Source organism: Gopherus flavomarginatus, chromosome 4 (genome assembly GCF_025201925.1).
Source record: "Gopherus flavomarginatus isolate rGopFla2 chromosome 4, rGopFla2.mat.asm, whole genome shotgun sequence".
Classification (NCBI taxonomy): domain Eukaryota; kingdom Metazoa; phylum Chordata; order Testudines; family Testudinidae; genus Gopherus; species Gopherus flavomarginatus.
The window spans coordinates 218,329,487-218,341,381 of NC_066620.1; the positions used below are offsets into that span (position 1 = coordinate 218,329,487).

At 43.8% G+C, this 11,895-nt stretch overlaps 1 protein-coding gene across 2 annotated transcripts in view; it reads left to right on the plus strand.

Annotated features, from left to right (window-relative positions):
- LOC127049840 (zinc finger protein 501-like) overlaps positions 1-9,878 on the plus strand; it is a 42,405-nt gene extending 32,527 nt beyond the window's left edge. Inside the window, exon 7 of one of the 2 annotated variants that reach the window (XR_007774083.1) lies at positions 7,729-9,878. The gene's annotated coding sequence lies outside the window, so the exon portion shown is untranslated. The remainder of the gene's footprint in view (positions 1-7,728) is intronic. The other variant, XR_007774084.1, reaches the window with a different exon arrangement.
- The last annotated feature ends 2,017 nt before the right edge of the window (positions 9,879-11,895 follow it).

The window sequence follows — 11,895 nt, forward strand, 5'->3', positions numbered from 1 at the left end:
AAAGAGACATTAACCCTTAGCTATCTGTTTATGACACGCCCCCCAAATTGCAGACAGTGGGGAAGCTCACTGGCGGCGATTTCCTTCTAGAACTTGAAAATAAACAGATTAATACAACACATACACCTTTACATAGACTCCTAAGTATATAACTAACAGACTTCTACATTTTAAGAACACTTTTTAACTACTGAATTCTGGGAAACTCTCACGGGAGAGTGCATCAGCAACTTTATTAGAAGCTCCTGTGATGTGTTGAATTTCAAAATCAAAATCTTGGAGAGCTAAACTCCAACGAAGAAGTTTCTTGTTGTTCCCCTTGGCAGTATGAAGCCACTTTAGTGCAGCATGGTCAGTTTGTAGTTGGAACCGCCGTCCCCAAACATATGGGCGTAGCTTTTCCAGGGCGTACACAATGGCATAGCATTCCTTTTCACTGACTGACCAGTGACTTTCCCTCTCAGACAGTTTCTTGCTGAGAAACACGACAGGATGGAAGTTGTGATCTGTTGCTTCCTGCATGAGCACTGCTCCTATACCACGCTCAGATGCATCTGTGGTTACTAGGAATGGCTTGTCAAAATCCGGGGCCCTGAGCACAGGGTCCGACATGAGCGTTGCCTTAAGTTGGGTAAAGGCCTTTTGACACTCGTCAGTCCACTTAACGGCATTTGGCTGGGTCTTTTTGGTCAGGTCGGTCAATGGGGCAGCGATTTGGCTGTAGTGTGGGACAAATCGCCTGTAGTATCCGGCCAAGCCTAAGAAGGATTGGACCTGCTTCTTGGACCGTGGGACAGGCCACTTTTGGATAGCATCCACCTTGGCCTGTAGGGGGTTAATGGTTCCTCGATCCACCTGGTGCCCCAGGTAAGTCACTCTGTTTTGGCCTATTTGACACTTTTTGGCCTTAACAGTTAGTCCTGCCTGCCTGATGCGCTCAAAGACCTTTTCCAGGTGTAGTAGGTGTTCGGGCCAGGAGTCTGAAAAAATGGCCACATCATCGAGGTAGGCAACTGCAAATTCTCCCAGTCCAGCTAGTAGACCATCTACCAGCCTCTGGAAGGTGGCGGGTGCATTTCGAAGGCCGAAAGGAAGGACATTGAATTCATACACCCCCGCATGGGTGACGAATGCTGACCTCTCCTTGGCAGGTTCATCTAGCGGTACTTGCCAGTACCCCTTGGTTAAGTCTATTGTAGAGATGAACTGGGCACGTCCCAACTTCTCCAATAGCTCATCGGTGCGTGGCATTGGATAGTTGTCCGGACGAGTTACAGCATTTAGCTTACGGTAGTCCACGCAAAAGCGTATTTCCCCATCTGGTTTGGGTACCAGAACCACTGGAGATGCCCATGCACTGGTAGATGAGCGGATTATACCCATCTGTAGCATGTTCTGGATCTCCCGTTCTATAGCAGCTTGGGCATGAGGAGACACTCGGTAGGGTGGGGTTCTGATTGGGTGAGCATTACCTGTATCAATGGAGTGGTATGCCCGTTCAGTCCGTCCTGGGGTGGCTGAGAACAATGGGGCGAAGCTAGTGCACAGCTCCTTGATTTGTTGCCGCTGCAGACGTTCCAGGGTGGTTGAGAGGTTCACCTCTTCCACGCCACCGTCTTTTTTCCCGTCGTAGTAGACACCGTCAGGCCACTCAGCATCATCTCCCTGGACTGTAAACTGACAAACCTGTAAGTCTCTGGAATAGAAAGGCTTGAGAGAATTAACATGGTACACTTTAGGCTTTAGTGAGGAATTGGGAAATGCTATGAGGTAGTTTACAGCTCCCAGGCGCTCTTGGACCGTGAAGGGCCCTTCCCATGATGCTTCCATCTTATGGGCCTGTTGCGCCTTCAAGACCATAACCTGGTCTCCTACCTTGAAGGACCGATCTCTGGCATGTCTGTCATACCAGGCCTTTTGCTCTTCTTGAGCATCCTTTAGGTTCTCTTTAGCAAGGGCTAAAGAGTGTCGGAGGGTGCTTTGTAGGTTGCTTACAAAGTCCAGAATGTTAGTTCCTGGAGAAGGCGTAAACCCCTCCCATTGCTGCTTCACCAACTGTAATGGCCCCTTAACCTCGTGACCATACACAAGTTCAAATGGTGAAAACCCTAAACTGGGATGTGGTACAGCCCTGTAGGCAAACAGCAACTGCTGCAACACTAGGTCCCAATTATTGGAGAATTCGTTGATGAATTTTCGTATCATGGCCCCCAAAGTTCCATTGAACCTTTCCACCAGGCCATTGGTTTGATGGTGGTATGGGGTGGCAACCAAGTGATTCACCCCATGAGTTTCCCACAGTTTTTCCATGGTCCCTGCCAGGAAATTAGACCCTGAATCTGTAAGGATGTCAGAGGGCCAACCTACCCTGGCAAAGATGTCTGTTAAGGCCAGGCACACAGTGTTAGCCCTGGTGTTGCCTAGAGCTACTGCTTCTGGCCATCGGGTAGCAAAGTCCACTAAAGTCAGTACGTACTGCTTTCCTCTGGGCGTCTTTTTTGGGAAAGGGCCCAGAATATCCACAGCTACTCGCTGAAATGGGACCTCAATTATGGGGAGTGGCTGGAGAGGGGCCTTGACCTGGTCTTGAGGCTTACCCACTCTTTGGCATACCTCACAAGACCGGACATACTTGGCAACGTCCTTGCCCATCCCCTCCCAGTGGAAGGACTTCCCCAACCGGTCCTTGGTTCTGTTCACCCCAGCATGGCCACTGGGATGATCATGGGCTAAGCTTAAGAGCTTCCCCCGGTACTTAGTTGGAACCACCAACTGTTTTTGTGGCTGCCATTCTTCCCGGTGTCCACCAGAAAGAATTTCCTTGTATAAAAGTCCTTGGTCTATAACAAACCGGGATCGATTAGAAGAGCTGAGAGGCGGTGGGGTGCTCCGTGCCGCCGCCCAAGCTTTCTGAAGGCTGTCATCTGCTTCCTGCTCAGTCTGGAACTGTTCCCTTGAGGCTGGGGTCACCAGTTCTTCCTCAGACTGTGGACTTGGGCTTGGTCCCTCTGGAAGCGATGTAGGTGATGGGGTTGTTACCGTTGCTGGTGAACCGCTCTCCGCTGGTGCACCTGAGGGTATTTCAGGCTCTGGCTGAGCCTTTTGGGTATGGCTGTCTGTTGCTTCTGCCAGTTCTGGCTCGCTGGCGCCCTCTGGCGTTGAGTTTGAAGATGTGGTTGCACTTGCTGGTGCTGGTTGCTGTTCCAGTTCCGGGCCTGGGACTGGAGGTGCTGTGGCTGTTTCAGTTGCCACCTCTGCTAAAGGTCCACTGAGCTGTGACCTCAATTCTACCATGTACTGGTCTTCGGGGATGTTGTACCCAAGACAGGCTCTTTCAAAATTTTCCAAGAAGGCCTCGGTGTCATCACCTGCCTTGTAGGTGGGAAATTTCCTGGGCTGTGGAGCAATATTTGGCGCCGGGTTGTTAGGGTTGGCTGGCACAGGCAGCCCAGCTTTTGCCAACTCCAGTTCATGTTTTCTCTGTTTTTCCTTCTCTTCATTCTCTTTTTGTTGTTTTTCCATTTCTTTTTGGTGTTTTTTCCATTTCTCGGTGGTGGGCCGCCTCCTCTTCTTCTTGCTTCCTTCTGTGGGCCAACTCTTCTTCTGCTTGTTTCCTTCGGTAGGCCACCTCTTCTTCTTCTAGTTTTCTTTTGTGTGCTGCCTCCTTGGCTGCCTCTTTGGCTGCCTGTTCTCTTTGGTAGGCTGCCTGTTCTCTTTGGTAGGCTGCCTCTTTGATCTGTTCTTCTCTTTCTTTCATCTCCATCACTTTTTGTTTTATTTCCAGTTGTCGCCTGTGTTCAGCTTCTTTGATTTGTTCTTCGGCGTCGATTTTTGCCTTAGAAGTCATGGTTCCTGTTTTCTTGTGTTGGGGTGCCCTCCGGTGTTTATCTTCTGAACTGCAGGTTCTCTGTTGCCTCCTGAAGTCTGCCTAGCAACAGTGCTTTTTTCCTTTTCTCTCTCTAGCTAATGTTCAATGAAGGGAAACCAGAAAAACCACTTTATTTGCATGCCTATAAGTGCTGGTACTTGCCTCCTAATGGGAGGGCTATTGCATGACAAAAGACCCTTAACATGCAAGCCACAAACTGCGAGAGAGAGCAGAAAAAAAAATTCTCTCTGGTTCCCTTTTAAAACCAACTGCTTCTCTCTGCTAAAAAGCCCTTAGCAGAGAAAAGAAAAATATAATATTTCTACTGGCTTCTGGATTCTGTCTATCTCCCACCAGCTGCCACTCATGACATAACCTTAGTCCCAGATTTGGACCTTAGCGTCCAAGATATGGGGGTTAGCATGAAAACCTCCAAGCTTAGTTACCAGCTTGGACCTGGTACTTGCTGCCACCACCCAAAAAATTAGAGTGTTTTGGGGCACTCTGGTCCCCCTGAAAAACCTTCCCTGGGGACCCCAAGACCCAAATCCCTTGAGTCTCACAACAAAGGGAAATAATCCTTTTTCCCTTCCCCCCTCCAGGTGCTCCTGGAGAGATACACAGACACAAGCTCTGTGAACCCAAACAGAGTGAATCTCCCTCTCTGTTCCCAATCCTGGAAACAAAAGTACTTTCCTATTTCCCCAGAGGGAATGCAAAAATCAGGCTAGCACTCCAACACACAGATCTCCCCGATTCCTTCCTCCCACCAATTCCCTGGTGAGTACAGACTCAATTTCCCTGAAGTAAAGAAAAACTCCAACAGGTCTTAAAAGAAAGCTTTATATAAAAAGAAAGAAAAATAAGTACAAATGTTCTCTCTGTATTAAGATGATACAACACAGGGTCAATTGCTTAAAAGAATATTGAATAAACAGCCTTATTCCAAAAGAATACAAATCAAAGCACTCCAGCACTTATATTCATGCAAATACCAAAGAAAAGAAACCATAGAACTTACTATCTGATCTCTTTGTCCTTACACTTAGAAACAGAAGACTAGAAAGTAGAACTACTTCTCCAAAGCTCAGAGAAAGCAGGCAGACAGAAAACAAAGACTCAGACACTCAAATCCCTCCACCCAAAGTTGAAAAAATCCGGTTTCCTGATTGGTCCTCTGGTCAGGTGCTTCAGGTGAAAGAGACATTAACCCTTAGCTATCTGTTTATGACAGGGGGCCATTTAGGGAACTGGGGTAAAAATCTGTCTGGGGATTGGTCCTGCTTTAAGCAGGGGGTTGGACGAGATGACCTTCTGAGGTCCCTTCCAACCCTAATCTTCTATGATCCTACCTCATTTTCACTGGCATTCTCTATGTTAGACATCCAATCGCCACCAGCCTGTTGTAGAACTTTTCTACTGGGATGGGATTGTTTTCAGATGGGAAGGTTGGCTGGATTTTTTGTTTTTTCCATTACGCTGATGCTAGAACTTTTGTAAATAATAAGGCTCAGTAGTGAAGCAGATTTGAATGGATCAGAGGAGGGTGCAATGGGAGAATTTCTTGTCCTGATTCTGAGTCATCACATTTAACCTGCTCTGGAATTTCTAGTTATATGAAACTGGATGTATCTTATACCTCTCTGTTGTTACCCCAAAATTTGGATCCAAGGCACCCCAGTAATGGCTTGCCTATAACTGAAAACCATTTGTCAATTTGGCCTGTCTCAATGCATAGCAGGAGGTGGCCCGCCTTAGAGGAATTGCCCAGGTTTTACCAAGGACTTTGTCTCTGATCCTCAGAGGACTCCCCAGAAAAGACTAGTTCTGTTAACCCGTGAGAGGACATGGATATAGCCTTCCACTCAAAGGATTGATGTTCAAGCAGTAATTCTTCGAAAACAAAGTAATATTTATTTAAAGGAAATATTCAGATACCATACATTTAATAGTTTTTAAAAAAGAATGCACTGTGATACATAACACATAGTACAGTGGCATTGCATTTAGAAATCATATAGTAAGGTGATGCAATAGGCTACACAAACCACATAGCAGATACAATGTTGCACAGCACGGTGCACATTGACCCCTTATACATATGTATAAAACAATATTACAATATCTACACATTGAATGACCACCAACCAGTCACAAGCTGTGCTTCTGATTTCAGCACCCTTTATTGCATTCCAGTTCTCTGACTCCCAATCAGCACTAGGTCCAGTATAGTGAGAAAGTTATTTAAAAACTTTTTTCACTATACAAAATGTTTTTCTGAACCCCAAAGGGCCAGCCACATTGTCAGGTCAATATTAGGTTGGACTTTACCCAAAATACCATGGTGCCAGCCAATCCTTTAGTAACAAAACTAAAGGTTTTTTATAAAAGAAAGAGTTGTTAAATGTTTAAAGCACTCAGATACGTAGAATGACTTTAGAGTCCATGTATCAGGTTCTTAGCAGTATTGGTGCTTTGCTGGCTTGAAAGTCCCTCTGGAAGACATCCACAGCTTGGATGGATCATTCAGTCCTGTGTTCAATGCTTCAGTTTGTAGAGAAGTTCCAGAGGTAGGAAGCAGGACTGAAGACAAAATGGAGACTATGCAGCTGCCCTTTATATTCCTTTTGGCGTGTTGCTTGTACTTCCTGTGTCCCAAACACAAGTTTCACAGCACATCTCATGGAAAGGCTTTGGAGTTCTATCCACCAGCCTGCCCCTATATGCCTCGCTGACTCAAGGGTGTATCCTCTGGCTCCTTTCCATGGGTTCATTGTACTGCTGATGACCCTTGATGGGACATTGAACAGGCTAGGCAGTGCTGATGCCAATCTGTCTGGTGGTTTCACAGCCCAAGTTTGGAAGTACAACTACACTATATATATATCTATAACTCACAATTCAAAGGTGATACAAACATGTAAATAAGATCATCATATTTGGCAAATTGTAACATTTTTTCACAGATATCTTACATGGCATATTTAGTAAGATTCCTTGCAATTTTATAATATTGGTATCAACACTATCATAAAGTGTCTCCTATATTCCATTCAGCGTCATACCCCACCATGCAAAATTGATGCAGAAAGTGGTGTCCCTAGACACTGCTGAATGCATCATAGGAATTTTCCATTCTTAATTTTGAATTACTACAGCTTCTAACCCAATATTAGACGTATCACTGTGTAACAGAAATGGTTTATCAAAATCGTGTGGCTGAATCAGGCTCTTTATATAAAGCTTCTTTCATTTTCTGAACATTTTTTTCATCTGATGTTGCTCTAATATATAGTGAATGGTCTCAAGGAGGAATTACCTTGGCATTTAGTCATGACAGCAATGTGGTAGTGGGCCTTAGTTTGCCTCTTCATCAGTAAATTATGTTTGTAATGACTTTCCTGCTGTGAAAAGCTCTGAAATTGCTTACAAGTATCAGCTGTAACTTTTCACTATTATAAGGCTTTCTAGCATAGATGCAGCATGACCATACAGGCCTTGGAAACTGTGTTTTTTCAGGTACCATTCCCAATATGTTTAAAGGCTTTTCATCAAGGTCATACACATTGTATCTTCATACACGAATTGACATCAAAATCAAATACATCAGAAAGCTTAACCTTAACAGTAACACCAAATTTGTTTAAAGTGAGTAGTCAGTGTTTGTAAGTGTCTTGGTCATATGATGCCTTTTGTTTCACCGAATCCCTTGGCTGGCCAGGTGTATCCTCCATGCTAATAGCTATGGGCAGATGTAATGCATTACTGAAAAGGGTTAAACATTCTGCAAAATAAATAACCCTCAAAAGACGTGGGGAGATAATGTTTTTGTTGTTGTGTATTTTCATATTTTTGAATAGGGTCAACAGTGTAATCAACAGTCGCTGCCTGTGCTGTATTTGGATAATTCAAAGGTCAAAAGAACATCCTATCATTTAAATGAATTGTAAACATGGGATATCTCGGTATTCATCTGTCTTTGAAATGTACTGTGAATGGTGGAGGAACAAGCAAATGGCCTTATGTTAATTTGTATAGCTAAGTACCGGTGATGGACCTCCTACAAAGTCATCCTAATTACATTTTGTTCCTTGAGGAACTCCAACTTGTCAAAAGACATGAAATTGTAGAAAAGATCCTTGGGTCCTGATTCTGTCATCTCAGATCTGCTTAGGCTTCATCAGGGGAAATTTGAGTCTCAAGACTGAGGTCCCAGTTATGCTGGTACGCCCTGTATATGAGGGTTGGACATCAAACTATAATCTATGAACTATTTCTGAAAGAACTCTTTGCAGCTACAAAGCTCACCATCTCTGCTATGAATCTGAACCTCAGTGAATTGAACTCTCTGTATATTTATTGATCTTTTAACCATATTCTCTCTTTCATTTTTTAATAAATTTTAGTTTAGTTAATAAGAATTGGCTGTAGCATGTACTTGGGTAGGATCTAAAACATTCATTAACCGGGGTGGTAATGTGTCCAATTCTTTGGGATTGGTAGAACCTTTACTTTTATATGATATAAGATTTACAGAAATTGTCATCATATTTAATGTGGGTACCTGAATGGAGGCCTAAGGCTGGATCACTTTAAGGAAACTGTGTTGTTTGGACTTCTGAATAATGAGTAAGGTAATAAAGAAGCTCTTTTATGCTGGCTTGGTAAATCTAAGTATTGAAATACCCACCAGCTTTATGGTGATTGCCCCATTCTTTGCCGTTCACCCTAATTCAGTGACAATAGTTGGAGTAGTCAGTGTTTGTAAGTATCTTGGTCATATGCTAATAGCTATGGACAGATCTTCCCTCTCCCTTGTCAGCCAGGTAGTTTGTATCAATCCAGACAGTAGCTTTCAGATTCCCATCGTGCATACCTCAAAATTTTATTTCCCTTTTAGAGTTAACTCATTCCCATCAGCAGGATTGGGTCCTTCCCCCTCCCTCCCCATCGTTCTCTTATAGGGTTGAAATCTGAACCTCCCTGCTTACAGGAATGCCTTTGCTGGCTAGGTGTGTTCACAAATTGCAGCCCCACTGCGCTATGAACATCTACACAGACACTTGCTTACATGCCTACTTTTGGATTGACCACCAACAGAATCTTAGTGACTGGACTCTGTTTTATTACAGGGACATAATCAATTCCTACCAACCAGTCAGAATCAGAATTCTGCTTACTTTCCACTTTCAACTCTTGGTTCCATGTAGGAACATAAGAACGGCCATACCGGGTCAGACCAAAGATCCATCTAGCCCAGTATCCTGTCTACTGACAGTGGCCAATGCCAGGTGCCCTAGAGGGAGTGAACCTAACAGGTAATGATCAAGTGATGTCTCTCCTGCTGTCCATCTCCATCTTCTGACAAACAGGCTAGGGACACCATTCCTTACCCATCCTGGCTAATAGCCATTTATGGACTTGACCACCATGAATTTATTCAGTTCTCTTTTAAACGCTGTTATAGTCCTAGCCTTCACAACCTCCTCAGGTAAGGAGTTCCACAAGTTGACTGTGTGCTGCATGAAGAAGAACTTCCTTTTATTCATTTTAAACCTGCTACCTATTAATTTCATTTGGTGACTCCTAGTTCTTGTATTATGGGAATAAGTAAATAACTTTGCCTTATTCACTTTCTCCACACCACTCATGTTTTTATATACCTCTATCATATCCCCCCTTAATCTCCTCTTTTCCAAGCTGAAGAGTCCTAGCCTCTTTAATCTTTCCTCATATGGGACCCTCTCCAAACCCCTAATCATTTTAGTTGCCCTTTTCTGAACCTTTTCTAGTGCCAGTATATCTTCTTTGAGATGAGGATACCACATCCGTATGCAATATTTGAGATGTGGATGTACCGTGGATTTATATAAGGGCAATAATATATTCTCAGTCTTATTCTCTATCCCCTTTTTAATGATTCTTAACATCTTGTTTGCTTTTTTGACTGCCTCTGCACACTGCGTGGACATCTTCAGAGAACTGTCCATGATGATGCCAACAGATGTGCCTAATCCCTCTAGAGTACTATAGGACATATTCAAAGGGTCTAGGGATGAGCCTCTGTCTGCTCCCCCTTGCATCCTTGAGGGTTCATCCATCAGACTCTTCTGCTCTGAAAAACCAGTAACCAAATCTTCCCTCTCTACATCCTGAACAGCAACAAAGTCTTTCAGCACGCCAGTTATGTCCAGAACCACTTTTAGCACATTAGGAGAATTGTCCCGTAACTGCCTTTCAGGCAAGTTGCTGAACTCCATGTTTAAAGGATTAGATGCATTATCTTTCCCTTGCAGCTTTCCTCACTGGCAATATGCAGGTTACAACACACACGCTTAGAAACACTTCTTTCCTGGGTTTCAGTTAAGTCTAGAACCAACTCTGGGACAACTGACAAATTCACAACCAGAATAAGCTGAGAGGCACTTTCTGTCAGCTCCACAGCCAAAGGAATGGAGACAGACTTTCCCTCAGCAGGCATGCTGCTAGTCTCAACATACAAAAAATTGCCTCCTTGATAGGACAGGTTCCCACCCCATTCACAGACACCCTGCATAGACTTTGGCCACATCTCACAGGAACTCAGCGGATTCAGCCATAAGTGAAGGACGCTGGACTTGATGGCCTCTTGAGGTCCCTTCCAGTCCTTTTTATTTAAGAAGGTTGAAAAAGCTACTGGGGGGAAGCTGTTCTAGACTTGATTTTAACAAATAGGGAGGAACTTGTTGAGAATTTGAAAGTAGAAGGCAGCTTGGGTGAAAGTGATCATGAAATCATAAGAGTTCACAATTCTAAGGAAGGGTAGAAGAGAGTACAGCAAAATAAGAGACAATGGATTTCAGGAAGGTGGATTTTGGTAAGCTCAGAGAGCTGATAGGTAAGGTCCCATGGGAATCAAAACTGAGGGGAAAAACAACTGAGGAGAGTTGGCAATTTTTCAAAAGGACACTATTAAGGGCCCAAAATCAAGCTATTCTGCTGGGTAGGAAAGAGAGAAAATGTAGCAAAAGCCCACCTTGGCTTAACCACAAGATCTTGCATGATCTAAAAAATAAAAAGGAGTCATATAAAAAATGGAAACTAGGACAGATAAAGGCTGAATATAGGCAAACAACCCAGGAATGCAGGGGCAAGATTAGAAAGGCAAAGGCACAAAATGAGCTCAAACTAGCTACAGGAATAAAGGGAAACAAGAAGACTTTATCAATACATTAGAAGCAAGAGGAAGACCAAGGACAGGGTAGGCCCACTGCTCAGTGAGGAGGGCGAAACAGTAACAGGAAACTTGGAAATGGCAGAGATGCTTAATGACTTCTTTGTTTTGGTCTTCACTGAGAAGTCAGAAGGAATGCCTAACATAGTGAATGCTAATGGGAAGGGGGGTAGGTTTAGAAGATAAAATAAAAAAAGAGCAAGTTAAAAGTTAGGTGCCTGCAAGTCACCAGGGCCTGATGAAATGCATCCTAGAATACTCAAGGAGCTAATAGAGGAGGTATCTGAGCCTCTAGCTATTACCTTTGGAAAATCATGGGAGACGGGAGAGATTCCAGAAGACCGGAAAAGGGCAAATATAGTGCCCATGTATAAAAAGGGAAATACAAACAACCCAGGAAACTACAGACCAATTAGTTTAACTTCTGTGCCAGGGAAGATAATGGAGCAAGGAATTAAGACAATCATCTGCAATACTTGGAAGGTGGTAAGGTGATAAGGAACAGCCAGCATGGATTTGTAAAGAACAAATCAGGTCAAACCAATCTGATAGCTTTCTTTGCTAGGATAGTGAGTCTTGTGGATAAGGGAGACGTGGTGGATGTAGTATATCTAGACTTTAGTAAGGCATTTGATATGATTTCGCATGCTATGCTTATCAATAAAGTAGGCAAATACAACTTAGAGGGGGCTACTAGCAGGTGGATGCATAACTGGCTGGATAACCATACTCAGAGAGTAGTTATTAATGGTTCCCAGTCCTGCTGGAAAGGTATAACAAGTGGGGTTCTGCAGAGGTCTGTTTTGGCAACAGC